The 26,013-nt window shown below is 39.4% G+C and overlaps 1 long non-coding RNA gene and 1 pseudogene across 1 annotated transcript in view; both read right to left on the bottom strand.

Moving 5' to 3' along the window:
• The window catches only part of LOC126101093 (uncharacterized), a 48,031-nt gene extending 24,610 nt beyond the window's left edge, over nt 1-23,421 (bottom strand). Inside the window, exons 1-2 of the long non-coding RNA XR_007522258.1 lie at nt 21,889-23,421; nt 8,939-9,044 (exon numbers count right to left, since the gene is read on the bottom strand). This is a non-coding gene — a long non-coding RNA (uncharacterized LOC126101093). The remainder of the gene's footprint in view (nt 1-8,938; nt 9,045-21,888) is intronic.
• LOC126102558 (5S ribosomal RNA) lies at nt 5,867-5,984 on the bottom strand (annotated as a pseudogene).
• Nucleotides 23,422-26,013: the final 2,592 nt, after the last annotated feature.

The raw sequence follows: 26,013 nt of genomic DNA, 5'->3' as shown, positions 1-26,013 counted from the left end.
ATCCTTGTGATTCAAAACAACATTGGTGAAGCCTTTGTCAGCAGGTAGGATTATAAGGTTGACAGCAGATTTTAGGTGGCGGACTGCCATTCTTTCTGTGGATGTAAGATTAGTTTACATGTTGAGTGATTTGGTGAATGATGGTGAGGCTAAGTTCTGGAAAGTTAGCAGGGGTTGATTTTGGAGTGATGGTGGATCATGGTTGGATGGAGGAGTGAACTGAGTCAGAAGGGGTTCAGCATTGGTCTTGATTGAGTCTGATTGGTGGTGTTGATGGCGAAAAAGTGTTTCCACTGTAGGGACCAGAAGAAGTAGAGAAGACCTTTAACAAGTCGTGCATGTTTGAATTTTGGAGTGGGGAAAAAGGTGAGGCCTTTGGAAAGGACTGATACTTCTGCGGGGCTAAGGCTTTTGGAGGAAAGGTTCATGACTGTGTTTTGGGTCTGTTTAGGTTCTGGATTCTGTATGGTGGTGGGAGGGAGTTTTTGAGGATGAGGTAAATGTAGTACATCTGAGAGGCAAGGTTTGTCCACTATGTGGGGATTTGGAGGTGGCTTGGAGGCTATTTTAGAGGTGGTGGGTAGTGGTGGTCCAAGGCAGGAGTAGAAAGTGAACAGGCTGGAGAGTTTTCTGAGGTGGTGTCATGCATGTTGTTCTAGTTCCTGGAGAGCAAGGGTTTGAATGAGTAATATGGGATCCAGGAATTTTGGATTGCTTAGCAGGAGAATTTTATAGATGTAGAGGAGGTTTGGGTCTGATTGATATGGTTTTGCAGGACTATGTTGGTGGGGGTTAAGGACAGGCAGAATCTGTAAAGATGGAGGTCATTGTGGGAGGAAGGGTGGCACCTATAAATGGGTAATTTGATGGTAAGGCCATTTGGAGGGATTCTATAAGCCAAGCAACAATACAGGAACAGTATGTGGGGCTAAGTTCTGGCTAGGGATAAGGAAATTTTTCTGTATTGACGCAAATGGAAGGAACAAGAATCTGTGGTGGAGGATAAAAACATGTAAAAATACATAAATAACTTAGAAATATGTCCAAAACATTTCTCAAAAATACACCCAAAAATGTAGGAAAATTCACGAAAAGGATTAAATAGGCAGAGGGGGAAACAAGATGACATTTGAAGGAGTAGGTTGACAGTGATTTGTCAAAACCAACTGAAATTGGCGAGAAGACAGTGAGAAAAAATAAATAAATAAAAAGATAGTAATGAGGGTTGTTGGTGGGTAAATATGAAGAAGGGGGGCAGCAGATTTGACTAATTAGGTGAAGATAGTATGTGAACTGGAATAGAAAGGAGAAGAAGTGGGGAGTGGGAAAGGGTTATTAGGATGAGATATAAGTTCATGTGGCACAAGAAGTCACGAGAAGTAGTATGCGAAAATACGTGAGAGTGATGCAGGAAGAAATCAAGTTGAAGGTATTGGATGAATGGTAACGGTAGGAGTAATCATGGAGATGGTGCCCCACCAATCAGTGCAAGCCATCTGTTGTGTGTGGCCCATAAGTGAAGCATGCATTGTAGTTTGTAAGGCAACAAGGGAAACACTGGAAAGAAGAGAAAGGAGGAGGGATACTGAGTATAATAATACATTAGAAAATAGTAAAACAGGAAACCAGCTCTGAATGAAAGGAAAGCTGTCAGGCAAAATTCAATACTGGAAAATCCAGTATGGAACATAACAATATTATGAAAAGGATAGTTGCTACTCACCATGTAGTGGAGATGCTGAATCGGAGATAAGCACAACAGAAATACTGTCAGAAAATGAGCTTTGGCCAACAAGGCCTTCCTCAGAGACAGAACACACACACTCACACAAATGAAACTCATACACGCAACCACAGTCTCTGGCTGCTGGGCCACATTGCGAGCAGGGAAACGCAATCGGGTGGTGGGGCGGGGGTAAGGAGGAGGCTGTGGCATGTAGGGGGAGGGATAGCAGGGTAGGGATGGGGGATGGTAAAGTGCTGTTAGTGGGAACATACAAGGACAAGATGGAGAGATTGCAGGGCACCTAGGTGCGGTCGAAAGGTTAGACAGAGGGGGAGAGGGGTGTTAGCAGAAAAGGAGAGAGGTAAGAAGACTGTGGGTGTGTTGGTGGAATAGAAGTCTGTGTAGTGCTGGAATGGGAACAGAGAAGGGGCTAGAGAGTGAGAACAATCAGTAATGAAGGTTGAGGCCAGGAGTGATACAGGAATGTAGGATGTACTGCAGGAGATTTCCCAGAAAAGCTAAGCTGGTGTTGATTTGGTGGGAAGGATCCAGATGGCACAGGCTGTCAGGCAACCCCTACACTGTCTGTCTCACCTCCCGACTGCACTTAGCTGCCCTACCCTCTCTCCACCTCCTACTTTTATGCTCCCACTAACAGCCCTTTACCATCCCCCACACCTACCCAGGTATCACTCCTCCTCCCCACCCCAGCCTCCTCCTCCTCCTCCTCCTCCTCCTCCTCCTCCTCCTCCTTACCCCCACCATCTAGTTGTGTCTCCCATCATGTGCAACTGCTTGCAGTGTGGCCTCAACAGCCGGAGACTGTGGTCATATGTGTCATAGTTTTCATTCATTTAATGAGCCATTTGTTTAAACAAAATTGTTTCTACAATTGATACAGATAGTGTAAGGATATACCTGTCAAGTGAATATAACCATGACCCTAATTATTAGAAACGGCAGTAAGACTTCAGTACTCATTATATGTTTACGATTTTTGTTTGTTTAATGTAAAATGTACCAGAATCATCTGATAATGCTTGTTGACCTCAAAAGAAAGTGAAGGAAGGAGGTAATAAGGTCAATATCGGATTTTTGTGGAATCACGAGTTTCCTCAAGGGTAACACCATGAGAGTTCATTCAGTGTGACACTGATAGCTATACCTTTGTAAACTGTGGCTACATCTATGGTCTACTTGAAAAACTGCTTTTCTTTTTGTTGGTGAGATTAATATAGATAGTTTTTATTGGCCATTGATAATTTTGATACTACTGTTGTACTAATGATGATTATCCAACACTACATTGTAATTTCAGACAACAATTTGTGGTGATTGTTTGTTTTCTAGGTAATACAATGTCACCTGTATGAATTGTTGAAAATGGATCCTTTAAGGCTCTTATTGAGGATACACAACAGTTACCTGACCCATTAAAAATTATGTGCTGGAATATGTAATAAAAAAAATTTCAGAACAATACACAGAATACAAAAGGAGCTTTGAAAAAGGTTGATTTTCTATGCATCATTGCTGTATATTCAGTCATTGTCTAAGAGAAGCTATCTGTGTGTAACCATTCATTGGATTGATTTTGAAACATTTGGATGAAAAAGTTTAGTTCTGGCTTGCAGGAGATTTAAGGTAACATACAGTTACGATAAAGTAGAACAGATTGTGGACATTCATTCTGAATGTGATTTAAAGCTTACAAAGATCTTGAATACTATTACCAACAGTGGCTCAAATAGAGATAGAGAAAAAAATTCATATAGAGGAACAAGTGAGAGAGATTCAGCTCCTATTCAGAACACTGATGTTGTGCATGGTGATGATGATGATGAAGACGATGATGACAGCAGTTGTGTGTTAATACTAAGGGAATTTCCAGAAACATCTGAAGATTTTGAAGAGTTGCGGCTGCCTAATCATGAGAAGTGTACCATACACACACATTATGTTTAATAGAATAAAGAGAGATGAATAAGGCTAGATCTTTAAAGTACTTCATACAAAAAAAACTTTATGATGCAGCCATGTCAAAGTGATGAGCATTTTAGAAGTTGGGTTCAAGGTCTCCCAAAACTTGTGAAGCCTATTTATAATCAGCTTGAAAATCCCCTACTAATCTATTTACATGTGATGGAATTCAAACTACTGTATTATGCAAGATCTACTCGCAGTCAAGGATACTCTAAATGAAACTTTAAGGAAACTCAGATTATCATCTTTGAAAGAAATTCAGATACATTTTCTTAATGAATACATAAGTTGTTCAGAACCTATTGCTGACAGCATCAGAAGTTTACAAGACTAGTGGAGCCTAAAACAAAGTCTGGCTTATAAGCATCCATATCCTATCCTTTTTTTCAAAATGAAATAGGTTTCTGTATCTGAAGGGTGATGTCTATTCAGATTTTGCACCAATCGCATAAAAGTGATGCTAGTAGCACCAATACGAGGATGCAAAGCAGATTTGCTTTAAATACACACTGTAACGGTCATGAGTACTAGTTACCTTTGAGATTGGACATGATGAGTTGTGTTGCTTAAGAATCCCTTTTGAGGCAACAAAGATGCCATTATCAATTCCTCACTGAGTTTGAATGAGGGAGTATAATATGGCTACAAGAAGCTGGATGTTCCTTCTGTGATACTGCAGAAAGGCTTGGCAGGAATGTAGCCACTTACATGATCCTGTCAGTGTTGGTCACAAGAATGTTGTGTTGTTGCAAAATGACCAGGCTCCAGATGGCCACATGGGATTACTGAGAGGGAAGACCATCGTGTTTGGCGTATGGCTCTGGCACATCATTCTGCATCAGCAGCAGCAATTTGAGCAGCAATTGTCACCACAATGATACTGGAACTGTCACAAATTGGTAACTTCAAGGATAGCTCCGAGTCCGATGCCCTGTGCCGTGCATTCCACTGACCCCAAACCACTGCCTTTTGCGACTTTAGTGGTATCAAGCAAGAGCTCATTCGAGAGCAGGGTGGAGGTCTGTTGTGTTTTCTGATGAAAGCTAGTTCTGCTTCTTTGCCAGTGATGGACGTGCGTTGGTTAGGAGGAGGCCAATTGAGGGCCTGCAACCAACTTGTCTGCTTGCTGTACCTCGAGTTATGATCCGGGGTGCGATTTGATATGGCAGCAAGAGCACTCTGGTGGTTATCCTATACACCTTGACTGCAAATTCATATGTCAGTCTGGTGATTCAACCTGTTGTGCTGCCATCCACGAACTGCATTTCAGGCAGTGTTTTCCAAAAGGCCGCCCACATAACATTGTTGTAATCCAACTTGCTCTACACAGTGTCGACATGTTGCCTTGGCCAGCTTGATCTCCAAATCTGTCTACAATGGAGCACATATGGGACATCATTGTATGAAAACTCCAGTGTCATCCATAACCACCATTAACCATCCCTGTATTGACTGACAACAGGCACGGAACTCGATACCACAAACTGATATCAACATTATAGATTTCATGTTTGCAATGCCGTATCTTGTGCTTACATTAATCTATTATTTTGCAATGTTAATCACTTAGGTATCTTACCTAGACAAATGTATTCCCAAAATTTCATTACTCTGCACTAATTATTTTTTGGTGTTGCAATGTTTTCCCTCATTGTATTTATGTTGAAGCCTCTGATTCTTCTGTAGCCAGAGGTAGTGTCCACACTACAATATATATGAAAACACTACAATATTTAAAAGATAATGGCAATAGTTTAGATTCCTTGAACATATATCCAGCTGAAAAAAAGACACTTATCCTTGAATATAATACTTGTTTACCAATATATGTTCCTGTTGAACAACTATTTTCCTTCAGTGAAATGATAATGAAAGGTGAAGGAATTGAACAATTAATGGTGAAATAAATGGCATGTAAAATGTTCACTAATTAGAGGTATTTTATTTGAATAAATGCTGCTCCATCTTCGGGCCACGAGTGGCCTACTGGAACCATCCGACCGCCATGTCATCCTGAGAGGAGGATGCGGATAGGAAGGGTGTGGGGTCAGCACACCGCTCTCCAGGTCGTTACGATGGTATTCTTGACCGAAGCCGCTGCTATTCGGTCGAGTAGCTCCTCAATTGGCATCACGAGGCTGAGAGCACCCCAAAAAATGGCAACAGCGCATGGCGGCCTGGATGGTCACCCATCCAAGTGCCGATCACGCCCGACAGCGCTTAACTTCGGTGATCTCGTGGGAACCGGTGTAGCCACTACGGCAAGGCCGTTGCCTATATTATTTGGTTAAAGGTCTTTTGAAAATACATATTTTGTATTTTATATTTAAATACTTTTATTTAAAACTATTTTGTATTCACATTTGAAATAGAAAAAATAACCAAGTATTTCCGGTTTGAATTTAAATACTTCTAATAAACCATTTTGCACATCTCGGCCCACCACTCAATCCCAAGTTGTTGCTCATGTTAGACACAGTTGGACCAAAGCAGTCAGACAGTTGCTTAAATGTTTAGCAGTCTTGTGTCTGTTGGTGAGTCAACACTTCCTATATTTTTATTAATGAATACTGAGTATTGAAATTCCTTGCAGCTTGTTCACATGAACAATCCACGTAGCACAACAGTAAGAAGAGTTCAACCTCTGGTCTGATCAGCCTGCCCACTTCTTCTACAGGTTGTGTGGCCTTTACACACAAGCTAAGTGTGACTGAAACATAAGCATTTATAGCAGTGCCCAGATTTTCGAATATATGGCTGCACTTAATAATGTAGGAGATACATGTGGACATATTGCTGCAATATAACTGAAACAAAATATCATCATATAGGCAGCTGTTTTCTCCTCTTTGCCGGTCACACTTTTTATTGTAATTCATACCTCTCGGATAACCTCCTCGTATTAGCCCCACAGTTTAGTGGTTTCTATTGCCACCATATTATGTTAATGAAATTATGTTGTATCTCCTGATGATGACAGGATATTGGTCCATATTATTGCGCTTCAGAAAGCATTCTGCCAACAGGTAGGATGTCTGCTCAATTAGAAGAGTGCTATTGTTGTTGTTGTTGTGGTCTTCAGTCCTGAGACTGGTTTGATGCAGCTCTCCATGCTACTCTATCCTGTGCAAGCTTCTTCATCTCCCAGTATCTACTGCAACCTACATCCTTCTGAATCTGCTTAGTGTATTCATCTCTTGGTCTCCCTCTACGATTTTTACCCTCCACACTGCCCTCCAATGCTAAATTTGTGATCCCTTGATGCCTCAAAACATGTCCTACCAACCGATCCCTTCTTCTAGTCAAGTTGTGCCACAAACTTCTCTTCTCCCAAATCCTATTCAATACCTCCTCATTAGTTACGTGATCTACCCACCTTATCTTCAGCATTCTTCTGTAGCACCACATTTCGAAAGCTTCTATTCTCTTCTTGTCCAAACTAGTTATCGTCCATGTTTCTATGCTATTATGAAGTCATATTAAGGAATTAAGGTGGTCATTGCTTACATTGCTTTCAACATATAAAATGAGGACAGGTGTTTAAATTTCTCCACCACTTTGCTGCAAATATGCTCAGGTTTGGCTCTGGAGAACTATTCAAGAACTAGCTTGCATTGTTCATTTGGTGCGAGTGCTCATCAGAAGCTTACATGATACACTGGGAGTTCTTTTGGTTGAATTAGTGAGTTCTATTTTTGTCCCACAAGATTCTACAGGATTAAAAATTAACTCAGCCATTGTCCCACATGCCTGAGCAAGCCTAATACAGCTGAGATGTGGCAGATTCCCTCAGGTTACCCACAAGCGAATCATGTCACGTGCCATACTTGCACGTAGCATACCTCAAGAGCGGGGTGGATTGTTGTTTTTTATTTCATTTTATTTATTTAAACAATGAAAAAACCAGGATGGAATGTGTGCCTGTATGTGACTCAGCACCTCCGCTATCGTTTTGTTTATTTATTTATTTCTATATATAAGTGTAACAGCGTGGTGACATGATCAAAAGACCGTGTGTCAAAGGGTCACTCGCAAGCACGGCTTTGATTCTGAATGAAAACAATCTACAACAGGAGCTGAGCTCATTCGTCATAAGGGGGCATGCTGACTCTGGTAATAGCCGTATGAAAGAGGGCGGAGGAGCACACAGAGGTTCAGGGCTAGCCTCTTCTTGTCTTTATGGGGGAAAACTGCAACTCAAGGTAGGGCAGTCACCAATGATTAATTGGATAAGGATGCAAAAGGTAATGTAAGCCACTGCATTAACTGTTAACTGCTAGAGTCAGCTCAATGTGAGCTCAAGAGTATTTTCTTCTTTTGCTGATCTTTGGCATGGTGAGCAATGAAGGTAGCAAGTTCCATGTAAATTCCTCTGTTATATAGCTGCCTCTTGAGCTCTATTTAAAACCATTGTTGCCCTCATTGTTTCCTTACACTGCATGTTTTTACCCGCAGCAATTAGAGTTATTCCATATTTCAGCAATGTGATCCCATGCCGAACACCGTCATTGTCATTCATGTGTATCAACCTGTAAGTAAATTTGTTGTTTTCACTTACGAGATACAACTTGTAGGAAGTGTTTGTTGTATACATAGAATGTTCTCACATTGTTTCTCAATTCCCTTCAGAAAATGTCCAAGTATCTCACAGATGAGGAAATTATGTTGGAGCTGCTACTCACTGATAGCAAATAGTCATTGTCTGAGGAATGTTGAGAAGATGAAGAGAACAACATTGAAATAAGTGAGTGTGATAAGGATTCAGGTATGGTTGCCTCTTCAAGTGATGAAACTTCAAACTCATTTGTTATGATAGATTACTATGCAGACTGAATGGCAGAAGAAACCAGTCATGGGGAATTTCTCATAAGCCAAGTGCTTTAGCACTGGCTACAGCAGCAAAGGCTCAAGGGAAGTGTTTTCTCTCAATTTTGATGTTAAATTGATGGATGACATTGTTATTTACACTAATATGCTCATGATGAACATTCATGGACAGTTTGACAGATCTTGTGATGTACAAGATACAAACTGTGTGGAGATGAACGTCTTTCTGGGCCTCCTGTTATGTGCATTTCCATGTCGAAGACCTGTGGGTGTAGACAGGCCTGATGTATTTACAATTACTATGCCATATAGTGTGTTCATGTTTTGACTTTGCTTTAATGAGAAAAACACTAGAGATGAGAGAAAAATTACTGATAACTTAGCTGCTGTGTATGAACTTACCACACCACTGCAAGATAAGCATTTGAAGTTGTATACTCCTGGAGAATAAATGACAGTTTACAAGCAACTCATTCCATTGTAAGGACTGTGTATCTTCTGACAATATCTGAAAAAAAATAAAGAAAAAAAAGGAGATAGACTACACAACATTTTATCTTATGAAGTTTGAAATACTGTTATGAATATAGGCACACAGTCAGGTGGACTGTTGAACAAACCAAATAAGCCTTCATAAATAGTGCAATGTCATGTTATTCCTCTAGTAAGTACTGGCATAACTATATCTACTGACAAGGTATGGTGCATTTATGTGCCTCTTGCAAGAAATCTGTTGGATAAAAGGCCGACAATAATCGTAACATTACAAAAGAACAAACCAGATATTACCTCACAGTTTGTGTCCAATAAACAAATAACGGTTCGGTTTTACAAAAAATGTAACAATGATGTCATATGTTCTGGCAAGTTGCTAACTATCTTCACAGTGCGTAATCATGGAAAGATTGATGGAAGATACAAACTCTCAGAAGAAGCCAGAAGTTATAACATTTTACAATGAGACAAAGGTGAGGTGGACATTGTGATCAATTACATAATAATCATGGCCTAATAAAGTTGCAAGACATTAATTTCCGGAGAATGTGTTTAATGTCTGACCAATCCTCCCTGTACCTGCATGTTAAAGTTTGCCTGTCTGAGAGGGTATGTGAACATGCCAAAATTTAGGATATATTCACCTTTTTTGCCGCTACTAAAGGAGAATTTTTCTGCTGGTTCACATCTGTTCTCTTCTATTGCCTAACTACAGCAGAGTGTGCTGTTCACATGAAACAAATTCTGTTGGCTGGTAAAGTTTTGACACTTTGTTTATATACTTTGATAAATATAAAACAACAAATAAATGTGCACAATATAAGGATAACACAAAATCATTAGCTTTACATTTTTTCTGGATACTTTGCTCATCAATCACAATTTATTGAAAACACCTGGCTTACTACTCGTATCTAATAGAGCAAAATGTTATTAGAAAGGTCGCACTGAATTTGCAGTCTTTCCAGTCTTACTTAATATTTGGCAGTCATTTTAAATTCTTTTCAGGTATGTTTAGACTCTTTTTAGCCCATTTCCTGTCACTGCAGTACCACTTTGGGCATGTTTTTATAGGCTTGAAGTGCACATTATACTAAAACGTGCATCATAAAGTTTTATTGGTGACCTCAGAACCCTCGTGATGATGCTACAAGTCTTGTTATGTGTTCACTACATCACTTGAAACTGCATTAACATCTCAGACCAGATATTATGTCCACTATTTTATGTGCATAAATATGGTAACTTTAAAGCTCTGGATCTTAGTAACGGATAATGAAACTGAAAAATGTTTCAAGATTTCTTGAGAACATCATCTTAAAAACATATGGTAATAATTTTGATGATCTGCCAGGAATAGAAATTATAGAAGTGACCAATCTACAATTGGTACTTTTGGTACCCAAAAATCGTAATTTGATAATGGATGCAGAATTTTGAAAACAGAAAAAGTCATGTAAATCTGTAAAATCTATAGTCAAAAAGTTATCCATTTTCTGTAGTTGGTGACCTAAATAGTGTGGTCCTTGGTGCAAAAATAGCTGAAAACCAGTTTTTGTAGTTATCTGCATAAGTGTGGTAACATTGAACCTCTTAATCTCAGTAATGGACAATTGTATCGAAGAAAGTTTCTGAGTTCCCCAGAATATCATCTTAATAATATATGGTAAAATTTCAATGGTATGCCATGAATGTAAATTTTAGAAGTGGCCCTCCACACAATTGGGATTTTTTGTTCAAAAAATAATGGTTTTTCAGGGGTTTCTCAGCAACTGTCCATGAACAAATGGTACTTTTATAAGACAGCTAAAGTCCACCTCAGACTAAACCTCATGGGGTGGGGGCAGGGGGGGGGGAGGAAAACAACCCAATTGATTTGCTCAATTTGCCTGAACTGGAGCAAGTATGTAAATTTTTGACCCTGTACTACAATATCTCCATTGTTCTGATAGCTATACTAATGGCCAGTGAGCCAAGGGCTATCCAAAATAGTTGACCCTTTATCTGTGTGATCAATAGAACCTGAGATACTACCCTCTAAAAGGTCCCTGTTTTGGATGGGGCTTTTTAGAACATATTAGTACTAGCTCAGTCAAAAGACCGAAAAAAAGGTCAACTAGGGGAAAGAATAGTATAGTAACAAATTTTTGCACACTGCTAGGAAGGAGTGTTCTGAACAACATACTAAAAATCCTGATGGATGGGTTTTGAATGTTGGGATATTTAAGGGGCACATTTTTGTGTTTTACTGGAATAACTCGAAATCCACGTCTCCTATCAAAAACGTTTCCCAGTACAAAATCAAACAACATTTCATTTTCTCCCTAGGACTAATTGCTTCCACATTGCAGGAAGGAGGAGGAAGAGGAAGAGGAGGAGGAGGAGGAGGAGATTAACATCCTATTTACAACGAGGTCATTAGAGACAGAGCACAAGCTTGATTTAGGGAAGGATGAAGAAGGAAAGCAGCCATGCCCATTCAAAAGAACCATCCCAGCATTTGCCTTAAGTGATTTAGGGGAATCACGGAAAACCTAGATCAGAATGGTTGGATGTGGGTTTGAACTGTCGTCCTCCTGAATGTGAGTCCAGTGCCAACCACTGCACTACCTTGCTTGATCACGCTGCAGGGGATGGAAAAATTGCAGATGATTAAAAACAGTGTTTTAACAGGATAAAATTGATGTTTATTGTTAAATGATGTAGGTTAAGAACAAATATTAAATGTGTGTACCACACCTGTGTGCAGTAGAACCATATCAAGTGATAAATTGTGTTCTGGGGCTCTTATAGTGTTGAAAGCTGGTGTGGAGGTTAGAAGCATGAGAGAAGGCAAGTCACTAATTTATGGTCACATGCTTTGCTCCTTCGTACATCTGCAAAATGAAGAGTCAGCAGGAAATTCCCCATTCTTCCTATCACACTACATCACAAAAAGCAACTACAGCATATTTCACAAAGTTATATAGAGCCTTCTGCTGCTTGCAATATGAATTACTGCCCATCAGAGTATGCAGACATGCCCATGGGTGTTTGTTTTCCACAAAGTGCATTAACTAACACTATATGCAATAAAGATATCAATTACTAATAATACCAATTCAAGAAATGCAAATGGACAAAATCTACACAGATGTCTGCACAGTTTTTTACAATGCTAGGTTGAAACTGAATCTGAGCCACCCTGTACAGCAGCTGTAGCATTATCTGGGAAAAGGCAACTTTCCTCATCATGGGGGCTCCTCACTTTTCAGTTTACAGACAGACTGTACCTCCCCAGCCACTTCTTTCATGTGAGTAGACAAAATAACTTCACTGAGCTCATGTTTATATAGCAGAATTTGTTTCAGTGTATTAAATGGCGTAGTGTCTATTTGCAGTAGTTAAATGAGCTGTTATGTAAAAAAGCTCAACAGCTGGAGATACCAACTGTCTACCACAACCAAGAACCTCCCCAAGTGTAACATGCTATGAATGTGTATGTGACAATATCAGTTCCATTGTCTCCACTATCAAAGGCTGAAATACTTTTTGCAGCTTGAGGGTACCACATGCATCACCCCAGTCTCAGCTCTCCAAAAATCTGAAGAGGTCCAAAGACATAAATTGGCCCCCTCTGTGGCAAAAGTAGGTCACCTAGATGTTATGAAATTTCAGATATTTCAGCACAAATCAAACAACACATTACAACATTACAGCATATTACTGTCCTAGATTTAAACATGATTAGTCCTATTCCAGCAGATATTTTGAAGCCAACCTTGCAAGATACGCCATAGATGTGTGGGAAGTGGCTCCATTAGGTGAAGCCCACTAAACAAGTGCCAGGAATTCCTGAATGGAAGAGATTTATGAAGTGTATCAGTAATACAATTAATGACAAGAAACATACAAACTTTCTAGTCATTCATTAATTCACTACCAGGTGAGTACTACACAGTGTGTGTGCAGAATATCGTAGCCAGTAGATGTGCAATCAGCAGAGCATACGTGGGGAGAGCTGTAGTGGTGGGGGTTGCAGGAAGATGCTGTAGGGGAAATGCCATTCTAAACTGAAGTCCGCACTCATATTTTTGTAAATATGAAGAGGAGCCCCTCCACACCACATTTGCTTGGTAACCATTCAAAAAGATTACTGTCGCTTCTGCTTTGGTTTCCTGCTGAAAATGCAACAAAAATACTGATTTATTTTCATTTGGCTTTTTATCCTTTTGTATCTTTCAGAGAAGCATCATAAGTGGTGAATTTTGAGTAAAAACTACATTTCTCTTGTTGACATGTTAAAATTTGCTTCTTTTGCCAAAATGCTCTGCATTAACAGTGCACTTACGTAAAGAGGGGCACAGCATCACAAGCCTTCCACAAAATTTAAAAATGAATAAATGAATGAAAATAGCCTGTGTTGTCCCATTGAGGGCAAAGGCCTCCTACAACTAGGGGTAGCTGCTTTTAAAGACTCATTCAGTGAGCTAGTCCATGTAAGAGGCTACTGCACTTAATGCACATTACACATTGAATTACACTTGATCACATAGTTGTAGTTCTAGTTCTTTCCATTCCTTTCTGTTTCTGGCTATGCTGGTCCAATATCTTCCTGCTTGTTTTTTTGAATAAGTCTGATGATTTGTGTCTTCATCTTCCCGAGAGTCTCTTGCTGATGTAGGGGTCCCGTGTGGTAGTTCGTGCCATCCATCTGTCATCTTGCAGACTCTCCATGTGGCCGCCCCATTTTCATTTGATCTTCGTAGCCTGTTGTGCTATGTCTGTGTTTGATGGTATCTTGTGTATCGAGGTGTTCAATATTCTGTCTGTCAGAGACATGCCGAGGATCTTCCTCTGCATTTTCCTTTAGCATACTTGTACTGTGTTTCTCTCTTTGGCTTTGAGAGCCCATGTCTGACTTCCATATAATAACACTGGAAAAATGCAGCTTTCAAGTGTCTTCATTTTGAGCCTTCTATTCAGGGTTCTGTATAGCAATATGAACTTTAAGGCGCAGAGACCTTGGGCTTCTTTTAAAAGCTCATTGTATGTGTTGTCTTCTCCAGGTGACTTTCCATTTTTCAACTCAAGAAAAAAAAATTAAAAAATACTTCACAAGAAAAGCCATATTTTGAATATGGTAGAAGAAGTGGGAAAAAAATTTTAGACATGAAAAAGAAAACACACAGTTCATGTTGAATAACCAGCTGGAATTAAAGCACCATAACATTCTGGCTAATTTCGATTGTTTGTATGACTGGGTACTAGTATGCAATAAAATTCTGTACTATTTTTGCTTGTAAAGGCAGCGATCCAGCACCCCTAGTCATAAGTATATGACGTCACACTAAATTTCGTTCTGCCTGTTAGCTAGTCTCTCCCTGTCGTTCATGTGGGACACGTTTGCCTTACTCTGCACTGAGCTGCCCTGCTGTCATACTGGTAAGACACTGTCACTTGATTCTTTCTACAATGTAATTTGTGTGTGCCGCAACTAATTATGTAAGCATTGACACTTCTTTATTGCCAACCCAACCACTTTTTTAAAAATAAATTTATCATCTGCTTACTATAAAATATTTTCTTTTTTCCTTTTAGATACAGGCAAATTTTAAAGAATGGGGCACTTCTACTTTATCTATCACTCACCATAGTACTGATGACGATCTCTGAGTAGCAAATTTTCACTAGGAATAATTGGTATGCCCATGATCTCTTAAGGTTATGAATATATTTTAGACATTCCTTTACTAATTTCAATACACGCAAAATGTGGTGATACTGTACTTTGCTCTTTACCATGTAGGTTCACCTGATGATGCGGCTTAAAGCTGTGAAACTGGCGTGTTTTAATGAACAAAAATTTTACCAGCTGTAAGCAAATTTCTTCCTAACATCATGCTCTTCAACAGCTGTGGTTGCCCAGAATATAAAATAGTTTGTGAGTTTACACAATGTCAGTTTACTAACATTTTGTGCAAATCCAATTGCAAGGGAATTCTGGAACTGTAGGTTTAGTAAGCCAGGAAAAATAAGGTGAATAACTTGTGGAAAAGCACATCCTCGGTACAAAAATAAACATGTAATGTGTTCACTTAAGCTGTTCCAAAATCCACAGCATTTCTCATTTCACTAGCTATTGATGGCCCTTAAAAGTTATATTCTTTCACGAAAAAGTTTGGAGTTAGTGGAATGACAAGGCAGATGGGAGAAGTTCTGCATAATATCCATATGGCAAAATACTCTCCTCTTTGCCTTCTATCATTTGCCAAAATCTCATTTCAGTATGTCAAACTGTTTATGAAATGTGGATATTTCATTCTGGCTTTATGGGTGGTTGGCATGATCACAAATGAGTGTTCTACATCAGTTCAGTTTTCTTGAGATTGGTGATAGATAGAGACTTCCACTTGATTCTAAAGAAAAATATAATATCTTAACTAAATTTAATATGCGACAACTTATTATGTAATATGCACCAAACACAAAATCAAAGCAACCCCTATTTTCCATTGCAAACTTTTTCAAGTTTTGCACAGAGCCTTACTTACATGCAAATATCACAATAACTATGACCATTAATGAAATGATGGGCATGTCATCATGAAGCTACATATAAAGCTATAAGTAATGTAAAAATGAAATTTTTGTTCAGAATAATTCCTGCAAAATCATTTCAGAAAGATTGCAGGGTGTACGACTTGGTTCTGTCTTTGCAATGTGTCACTGGCTGGCCAAAACTGGGCACACGATGTTGGCCTCCTCTTCTGAACAAACAAATGAACTTGTTCAATGCTTTGGATGAAAACTGGACACTGCACTTCAGCCACTGTGGACTCAAAATGGTTTACCAATGTGCTGTCAATGACACACTGGCAAGATGCCACATTTACCAATCAAATCGCTTTCCCGCCAACAAGATGTGTCACTGATGACATCACACTTACAAATCAAGCACTTCTCAGCCATTCTTTATAGGAATGTATTTTAAATAAAAATTCACTTATCAGCTGCAAGTACTCGCTGAAAATAAATCCCCTATATAAAACGAGCTCAGTAAAGTTATTTTGTCGACTCACATGAAAGAACTGGACAGGAAAGGTTGTGGAGGTATAGTCTGTCTGTAAACTGAAAAGCGAGCTGCCCTTGTGGTGGCGAAGTTGCATTTCCCAGAAGAGTGCTACAACTGCCATACAGATTGGTTAAGAATCAATTTCTCCCGCAATAATGTAGAAAAGTGTGCAGAGATTTATGTAGCATCAGTCCATATGGTTTTCTTGTCTTTGTGTTATTCGAAACTTGTACCTGTATTCAATGTAATATTAACACTCTTTGTGGAGAATAAACACTCCCCGGCAGTGTATGTGCAGTGCATTACCAGTGATTCATAAGATGAGCTGTGTCCACGTCAATAAAACTTCGTGAAATACCCTGTAGTTGCTTTTTTTGATGTAGTGCAGCAGAGAGAGTGGGGAATTACCTACTCACTCATCGTTTTGTAGATGTATGAAACAGGGAAGTGACTTATCACAACCTGGCAACCTACATTCCTTCACATTTCTAATCTCAACTTCCGCCTTTTCACAGTATAACACAATTTATCTCCTAGTTTGTTCTGCTGCCCTTAGATGTGCTACACACTTTACAATTTGTTCTTAACCCACATAAATTGACAATGAAAATAAATTTTATCCCATGAAAACACTATTTTTTATAACCTGCGGTTTTTCCATCCCATGCAAAGCAGGAATTATTGGTGCTACAGAAAAAATGAACAGGACCTTTTTTGCAGGAAGTTTAATGTAGTTTAACATTGTACTGGGAAGCATTTTCACTAGGAGGAGTGGTTTTTGATTTATTTGAGAAAATCATTAAAAAGTGACCTTTAAAGAACCTCCAACCCCATCCAAACATTCATAACTCTCCAGTCAGCATTTTTGGTATGTTGTTTGTGACACTCCCTTCTAGCAGTGTGTAAAAATTTGTAACTACGTGATTTTTTCCCCCTGATTTTCCTTTGTTGACTGAACTATACTGTGCACTGTCATGCATGGATCAACTAAACACTTAACTCTGTACACGATTTACAGTCCCAGTTGCGCACCAACAAAAATGTTATCTTCAGTATTTCATGTAATTATTGATTGAATTTAAAAATTTAAAATGCTGCCTTAATCTGCTCATTAAGAGGTATAATCTTCTGTTAAAGGTTCAACACAGTAAGACAAGTATTACAGTTAAAAACTATGTGTCTTAAGGTAGCGTTATTCACAATGAGCAAATTACTCAGACTATATTCATCCAGCAATGACTTCCAACTAACCTCAAACATAATTTCAAACCTTATCCAAACTTTTTCTCACTTACTTGCTTAACGTCAAATATGTAACTCATTTGTAATTAGAAGTTTGAAGCCATTTTATACATGGGCATTTGATTCTGTAACTGGTTTTGTCTAAGGCAAGAGCAATTCTTATATACACACATCAAAAAAAGTTTTGCGTCACCTTGGTTCCCAGAGTTCCAGAACCTCTACAGAAAATTGGAATAGAGATTGACATAAACACCATTTCTGCTCTTTTTTTTGTTCATGAAAACCACACATTGCATGTTGTTCCACCACACAGTGAGACCTTAAGAGGTGGTGGTCCAGATTGCTGTACACACCGGTATCTCTAATACCCTGTAGCATGTCCTCTCCCTTTGATGAAAGCCTGTATTCATTGTGGCATACTACCCACAAGTTCATCAAAGCACTGTTGGTCCAGATAGTCCCATTCCTCAATGACGATTCAGTGTAGATCTCTAAGAGTGGTTGGTGGGTGATGTCATCCATAAACAGCCCTTTTCAATCTATCCCAGGCATGTTTGATAGGGTTCATGTCTGGAGAACATGTTTGCCACTCTAGTCGAGCGATGTCGGTATCCTGAAGGAAGTCATTCACAAGATGTGCACGATGGGGGCACGAATTGTCGTCCATGAAAATGAATGCCTCATCAATATGCTGCCGATATGGTTGCACTATCAGTCGGAGGATGGCATTGAGGTATTGTACAGCTGTTACAGCACCTTTCATGACCACCAGCAGCATATGTCGGCCCCACTTAATGCCACACCAAAACAGCAGGCAGCCTCTACCTTGCTGCACTCGCTGGACAGTGTGTCTAAGGCTTTCAGGCTGACTGGGTTGCATCTAAACACATCTCTAACAATTGTCTGGTTGAAGGCATATGCGACACTCATAAGTGAAGAGGACATGATGCCAATCCTGAGCGATCCACTCGGCTTGTTGTTGGGCCCATCTGTACTGCGCTGCATGGTGTCATGGTTGCAAAGGTGGACCTCACCATGGATGTCGGGAGTGAAGTTGGTACACACCATGCGGCCTATTGTGCACAGTTTGAGTCATAACACGATGTACTGTGGCTGTAAGAAAAGCATCAATCAACACGGTGACGTTGCTGTCAGGGTTCCTCCGAGCCATAATCCATAGGTAGTGGTCGTCCACTGCACTAGTAGCCCTTGGGCAGCCTGAGCAAGTCCTGTCATCGAAAGTTCCTGTCTCTCTGTATCTCCTCCATGTCCAAACAACATCACTTTAGTTCACTCTGAGACGTCTGGACACTTCCCTTGTTGAGAGCCCTTCCTGGCACATAGTACCAATGTGGATGCGATCAAACCGTGTTATTGACTGTCTAGGCATGGTTGTACTACAGACAACACTAGCTGTGTACCTCCTTCCTGGTGGAATGACTGGAACTGATCGGCTGCCGGACCCTCTCCGTCTAATAGGCGTTGCTCATGCATGGTTGTTTGCATCTTTGGGTGGGTTTAGTGATGTCTCTGAACAGTCAAAGGGATTGTGTCTGTGATACAATATACACATTCAACGTCTGTCTTCAGGAGTTGTGGGAACCGGGGTGATGCAAAACTTTTTTTTTATGTGTGTATATACAAATCTATTACAAAAAAATAAAAGTCAGAGATAGGAACTGGTTCCAGCATACAAGGATGTGAAGAACAGGACCAGCTACCAGTGCCAAACAAGTGAAGAAAGTGTTATATGTGCCAGGTACAAATGGCAGCAGGCATTCCACAGCATGTGTGATTTCCTCCAAACATACGCCCTGTGTAGAAAGCACAATAAGATAATTTGCATGTCTTTGGAAAAGGGATGAACATATTATACCATGTAGCATGTAAAATTATGCTTCTGTCTTAAAAGGTGACTGAAACTTCATGTTCAAAAATAAGTTATTTGAAATAAAAGATGATCAAAATATCACCAAAATTGTTGTCATCCTTTAAAAGTGAATGCAAGATGTTTATTTTAAATAAATGGAATGACGGAGTATCACATTCTTCCTTGTGTTTTAGTTTGAAGTCAGCTAGACCCAAAATGAGTGCATATCAGAGCACCATGTGAGTACTGAAGGGTACAAATCAGAATGTGTATATACAAGAAATGTGGCCTATAATTGAATCTCTCCATTGGTTAAAAATTCCACACTAGTCCCTCATTCAGGAAACATCTAGTGGCTAGTGTTGTGTTTGATTACCGGCCAGGATGGGGATTTTTCTCTGCCCGGGGACTGGGTGTTTGAGTTGTGATCATAATCATCATTTGTGACAGTGGCTAGGTTGAACTGTGTAACAATTGGGACTTTGTACAGGTGCAGATGATCACAAAGTTGAGTGCCCCACAAACCAATCATCATCATCATCATCATCATCATTCATAAAACCAGGAGGTGACTGGTGATGGAGGGTTACCTTGTGAAAAAAGATTGAAAACTGAGCAAAATAGTAACGTTCTATGAGTTGTAGCATGGAATATCGGACGTCTAAATGTGATAAGTAAGCTAAAAAAGTCTGAAAAGGAAAATGCAATGCCTCTATCTCAATAGAGTACAACTCAGTGAAAAAATGGATAGAAATTAAGGATTTCTGGTCAGATGAATATAGAGTAATATCAACAGCAGAAGATAATGGTATAATGGGAAGAGGACTCATTATGAATAAAAAGCTGGGGCAAAGAGTGTGTTACTATAACAGTTCAGTGGCAAGTTTATTCTAATCATAACTGACATCAGACCAACACCAACAATAGTTCAGGTATATAGGCTGACATTACATTAGATGAACAGGCAACTCCATTTATAAAGGGGAGGGTGGGGGTGAAAAAGTTAATAATCATGTGGGCCTGAAATTGCATGGTAGGGAAAGGAGTAGAAGACAGAGTTATGGGATGTAGTAGGAATGAGAAAGAGTCTTTGAGTTTTACAATGAAATTCAGCCAGTAATAACAAATACACTGTTAGAGGATCACAACAGAGGCAGGCAACTTGGAAAAGACATGTAGACATGAGAAGATACAAACTGGATTATATCATGGTGAGACAAAGATTCTAAATCAGATATTGGATGGTAAGGTATACCCACGACCAGAAAAGCCTCTAATCACGTTTCAATGATAACGTAGAGTGGGCTGAAGACATTCGACATACGAAGTCATCCTTGTTCTGCCAACAGCCTTGTCAAAGAGGGTGGAAGAGTGGATTGATGTGTAGGGCACGCTCTTGCCCTTTGGATGTGAAACAGCCCCTAAAAGGCAGAAGGATCAACAATGATCAACGGCATGAGGATGCAGAAGACAATGGAAACAACAGCATTAAAAACTCATAATGTGTGTCCACAAGATGTGACCTGTAACTGAATAAAGTGTCATGATAATCTCTCCATTGACAAATGATTCCAAACTAGTCCCCCATTCAGATCTCCAGGAGGGCCCTGCGAAGGAGGAGGTGACCATGAGAAAAAGATTGGATAACCAACAAAAGGAAACATTCAGCAAGTCAGATTTTGGAGTGTCAGAAATTTAAACTTGGCAGAGAAGCTACAAAATCTGATAGAAGAAATGCTAAGTCTAAATCTAGATACAGTGGGAGTCAGTGAAGTGAAATGGAAAGAAGGCAAGGATTTCTGGTCAGACAAGCATAGGGTAAAATCAACAGGAGCAGAAAATGGTATAAGAGGCATAGGATTTGTTATGAGTAGGGAGGTAGGAGAGAGACAGGATTACTGTGAACAGTTCAGTGATAGGCTGTTTCTCATCAGAATCAATAGCAAACCGACGCCGACAACAATAGTTTACGTATATCTGTCAATGTTCCATGCAGATGAAGAAGAGATAGAGAAAATATATGAGGATATTGAACTGGTAATTCAGTACATAAAAGAAGATGAAAATCTAATGTCATGGGAGACTGGAATTTGGTTGTAGGACAAGGTGTAGAAGAAAAGGTTATGGGAGAATAGTGTTTGGTAGTAGGGATATGAGAGGAGAAAGACTGAGTTCTGCAATAAATTTCACCTAGTAATAGTGAATACTCTGTTCAAGAATCACTAGAGGAGGATGTATACTTGGAATAGGCTGGGGGATATAGGGAGATTTAAGTTAGATTACATCCTGATAAGACAGAGCTTCCAAAGTCAGATATTGGATTGTAAGGTGTACCCAGTATCAGATACAGACTCACATCAAAGCTAAGTAATAATCAAGAGCAGGCTGAAGTTTAAGAGACCAGTCAGGAAGAATCAGTACAAAGTGCGGAAGTACAAAGGAATGAAGATAAAGCACTTGAAGTTCCCTGAAACCGTAGATACTGCAATAATAAATAGCTCAGTGGCAGTTCAGTTGAAGATAAATGGACATCTCTAAAAAGGGCAATGACAGAAGTGGGAAAGAAAAATATGAGTACAAGGAAGCTACAAGGGAAGATCGGAAAGTAATGCACAATAATTTTATTACCAAAAAGTTTAAAAGGTAACAAAATGAAGAAGAACCACAAATGACCTTATATATTTTACCTACATTTCTACACAGTCACCAATATTCTCAACACATTTCTCCCATCATGGTACCAGTTTCAATATGCCCTGTTTGTAGAAGTCCATTTGGTTGGAGTATAGCCACCTGTGAACTGCTGATTTCACTTCCACATCTGTTGCAAAGTGTTGACCAGCCAGGAATTTCTTCTTGGAACCAAACAGATGAAAGTTCGATGGCGCATGGTGGATGCTGGAGCACCTCCCACCCAAATTTGGCGATTTTCTCATGAACAGGTGCAGCAACATGGGGCCAAGTGTTGTCAAGAAGTAGTCTGACACCATCAGCACTAATGTTGTGACATTTAACACAAAGGGCATGCTGCAACTTAACCGAAGTTTTAATGTAGGCTGCAGTATTCACAGTGGTCCTGTGTTCAGCTAAGTCCACCAATACCACAAGAAGCATATCCCAGAGCACTTTCTTAAGCATTTTCCTAGCAGATTGAGCCATTCTGAATTTTTTTTATACGGGGGGAACCAGCATATTTCCACTTCATAGAAGCCTGCTTGGTTTCGGGCATGTAGTTGTATGCCCACAACACATCACCAGTGAAAATCCCTTTCACAAAGCCATGCCCTTCTGTGGCAAACATGTTAAGTAATCCAAGCTCGTCATCATACACTGGCCTGCTGACCCTTGTGGTTGGTTGTCTGTCAGGTTCTTAAGCACCCAGTGAGCACTAACTTTACAAAATATAATAATGTATGTCATAAGCGAATGAAAAATAAGCAAAGTAGACTACTTTTCGTGTCAAACTATCAATTACTTCAGATACCATAGTAAAAATGGCAGCATGAAGTCTTTGGACAAGATCCCAAATGTGGGCTTCCATTAACAGTTTACTATCTATCTGAACACTTAGAAATTTGAACTGTTCAGATTCACTAGTCATATGCCCATTCTGTGAAATTAAAATGTTGGGTTTTGTTGAACTGTGTGTTAGAAAATGTAAAAACTGAGTCTTACTGTGATTCAGTGTTAATTTATTTTCCACATGCCATGGACTTACATCATGAACTGCACTTTTTGAAACAGTTCCAATGTTGCACACAACATCCTTTACTACCAAGGTTGTGTCATCAGGAAACATAAATATTTTAGAATCATCTATAATACGAGAGGGCATATCATTTATATAAATAAGGAACATGGGAGGCCTCAGCACTGATCTGTGGGGCACACACTATTTGACCATGCCCCTCTCAGACCCCACATCATAGCCACTCTCAATAATGTGGATAATGACCTTTTGCTTTCTGTTGTTAAAGTAAAAGGGGAACCAGTTGTAAGATACCCCCGTGCTCCATAATGGTCCAACTTCTGCAACAATATTTTGTGATCTAGATAATCAAATGCCTTAGTTAAATAGAGAAAGATGCCTAGTATTCGAAACCTTTTGCTTAATCCATCCAGCGCCTCAAAGAGAAAATAGCACTTTCAATTGATAAATCACTTCTAAAACAGAACTGTACATGTGAAATTTAATGCTCAGCTATCCTTATATACACACAGCCTTTTTAATAACTTTAGCAAACACTGATGGCATAGACATAGTCTACATTATCCCTTTCTCTCTTTTTATAAAGCGGCTTTACTACTAAGTACTTTAATCATTCTGGAAACTAACCATTCTTGAAGGAAAAATTACAAATATGGCTAAGTATAGGGCTAACATGTGCAGCACAGTCCTTTAATATTCTACTAGGCACTCCATCATATCCATGAGAGCCCTTAGTCTTCAGTGATTTAATTATTGACTCAGTCTCCCCTTGTCAGTCTCTCAGAGATTTCATACATCAGTCTCAGAAAGGCATTTTCCAAGAGAGTTATATGATTCCCTGTGGAAACTAAGTTTTTATTTAATTCACCAGCAATTCTCAGAAAGTTATTGTTAAATACTGTACATATATCTGACTTACCAGAAACAGAAATATTTTTACTATGAACTGCCTTTATACCATCGGCCTTGTACTGCTGACCAGACACATCCTTCGCAAATGATCATACGGTTTTAATTTTATCCTATGAATTAGCTATTCTATTTGCATACCACATACTCTTTGCCTTCCTAAAAACATTTTTAAGCACCTTACAATACTGACTGTAATGTGCTACTGTAGTTAGATTGTGACTATTTCTAACATTTTGCTATAATTCCCACTTTGTTCTACATTTCCGTATCCCACTAGTCAGCCACCCAGGTTACCTTTTACTGCCAGTGCCCAGTTTAGAATGTTCTAATGGAAAGCAACTTTCAAAGAGCATGAGAAACGTGTTAAGGGAAGCATTATACTTCTCACCTATGTTATCGGCACTATAAACATCCTGCCACTCTCGTTCCTTAACGAAGTTTTAAAAACACTCTACATCTACATCTACATGGTTACTCTGCAATTTACACTTAAGTGCCTGGCAGAGGGTTCATTGAACCATTTTCATACTACTTCTCTACCATTCCGCTCTCGAATGGTACATGGGAAAAAGGTACACCTAAATCTTTCCGTTCAAGCTCTGATTTATCTTATTTTTTTATGATCATTTCTCCCTACACAGGTGGGTGTGAACAAAATATTTTCACATTCAGAAGAGAAAGTTGGTGACTGAAATTTCGTAACTAGATCTCACCGCAAAGAAAACTGCCTTTGTTTCAGTGATGGCCACCCCAACTCGTGTATCATATCAGTGACACTCTCATCCCTATTGCGTGATAACACGAAATGAGCTGCCCTTCTTTGCACTTTTTCGACGCCCTCCGTCAATCCTACCTGGTAAGGACCCCACACCGCACAGCAATATTCCAGCAGAGAACGGACAAGTGTAATGTAGCCTTTCTCTTTAGTGGGTTTGTCACATCTTCTAAGTGTTCTGCCAACAAAGTGCAGTCTTTGTTTCACCTTCCCCACAATATTATCTACATGGTCTTTCCAATTTAAGTTGCTCGTAATTGTAATTCCTAGGTATTTAGCCGAATTGGGAGCCCTTAGATTTGTGCGATTTATCGTATACCCAAAATTTATCAGATTTCTTTTAGTACCCATGTGGATGACCTCACACTTTTCTTCATTTAGTGCCAATTGCCACTTTTTGCACCATACAGAAATTCTCTCTAGATCATTTTGTAATTGGAATTGATCATCTGATGATTTTACTAGATGATAAATTACAGCATCATCTGCAAACAATCTAAGATAGCTGCTCAGATTATCACCCAGATCATTTATGTAAATCAGGAACAGCAGAGGGCCTATGACACTACCTTGCTGAACGCAAGATATCACTTCTGTTCTACTCGATAATTTATCGTCTATCACTACGAGCTACTCTGGGAGGAAATCACGAATCCAGTCACACAACTGAGCTGATACTCCATATGCACGCAATTTGATTAATAGTCACTTGTGAGGAACAGTATCAAAAGCCTTCTGGAAATCTAGGAATATGAAATTGATTTGAGATACCTTGTTGACAGCACTAATTACTTCATGGAAATAAAGAGCCAGCTGCATTGCACAAGAATGATATTTTCTGAATCTGTGTTGGTTATGTATCAATAAGTCGTTTTCTTCAAGGTGATTCATAATGTTTGAGTACTTATGTGCTCCACAATGCTACTGCAAATTGAGGTCAGTGATATGGGTCTGTAATTCAATGGGTTGCTCCTATTTCCTTTCTTGAATATTGGTGTGACCTGTGCTACTTTCTAGTCTTTAGGAACAGACCTTTCGTCAAGGGAGCAGTTGTATATGATTGCTAAGAAAGGGGCTATTGTGTCTGCATACTCTGGTACACCTTCTGGACTGGAAGACTTGCCTTTCTCAAGTGATTTGAGTTGTTTTGCAACACCTAAGAGATCTACTTTTATGTCACTCACGCTAATAGCTTTTCTGGTTTTGAATTTCGGAATATTTACTTTGTCTTCTTTTCTGAAGGAATTACGGAAAACTGTATTTAGTAACTCTGCTTCAGTGGCACCATCATCAGTAGCAATTCCATCATTATCGTGACGTTATTGACTGTTTTGTTGCCACTGGTGTACTTTACATACGACCAGAATCTCTTTGGGTTTTCTACCATATTTTGAGACAATGTTTCATTGTGGAAACCATT

Source organism: Schistocerca cancellata, chromosome 9 (genome assembly GCF_023864275.1).
Source record: "Schistocerca cancellata isolate TAMUIC-IGC-003103 chromosome 9, iqSchCanc2.1, whole genome shotgun sequence".
Classification (NCBI taxonomy): domain Eukaryota; kingdom Metazoa; phylum Arthropoda; class Insecta; order Orthoptera; family Acrididae; genus Schistocerca; species Schistocerca cancellata.
Note: the sequence above shows the minus strand (reverse complement) of the source record. Positions and strands in the feature narration are given on the sequence as shown.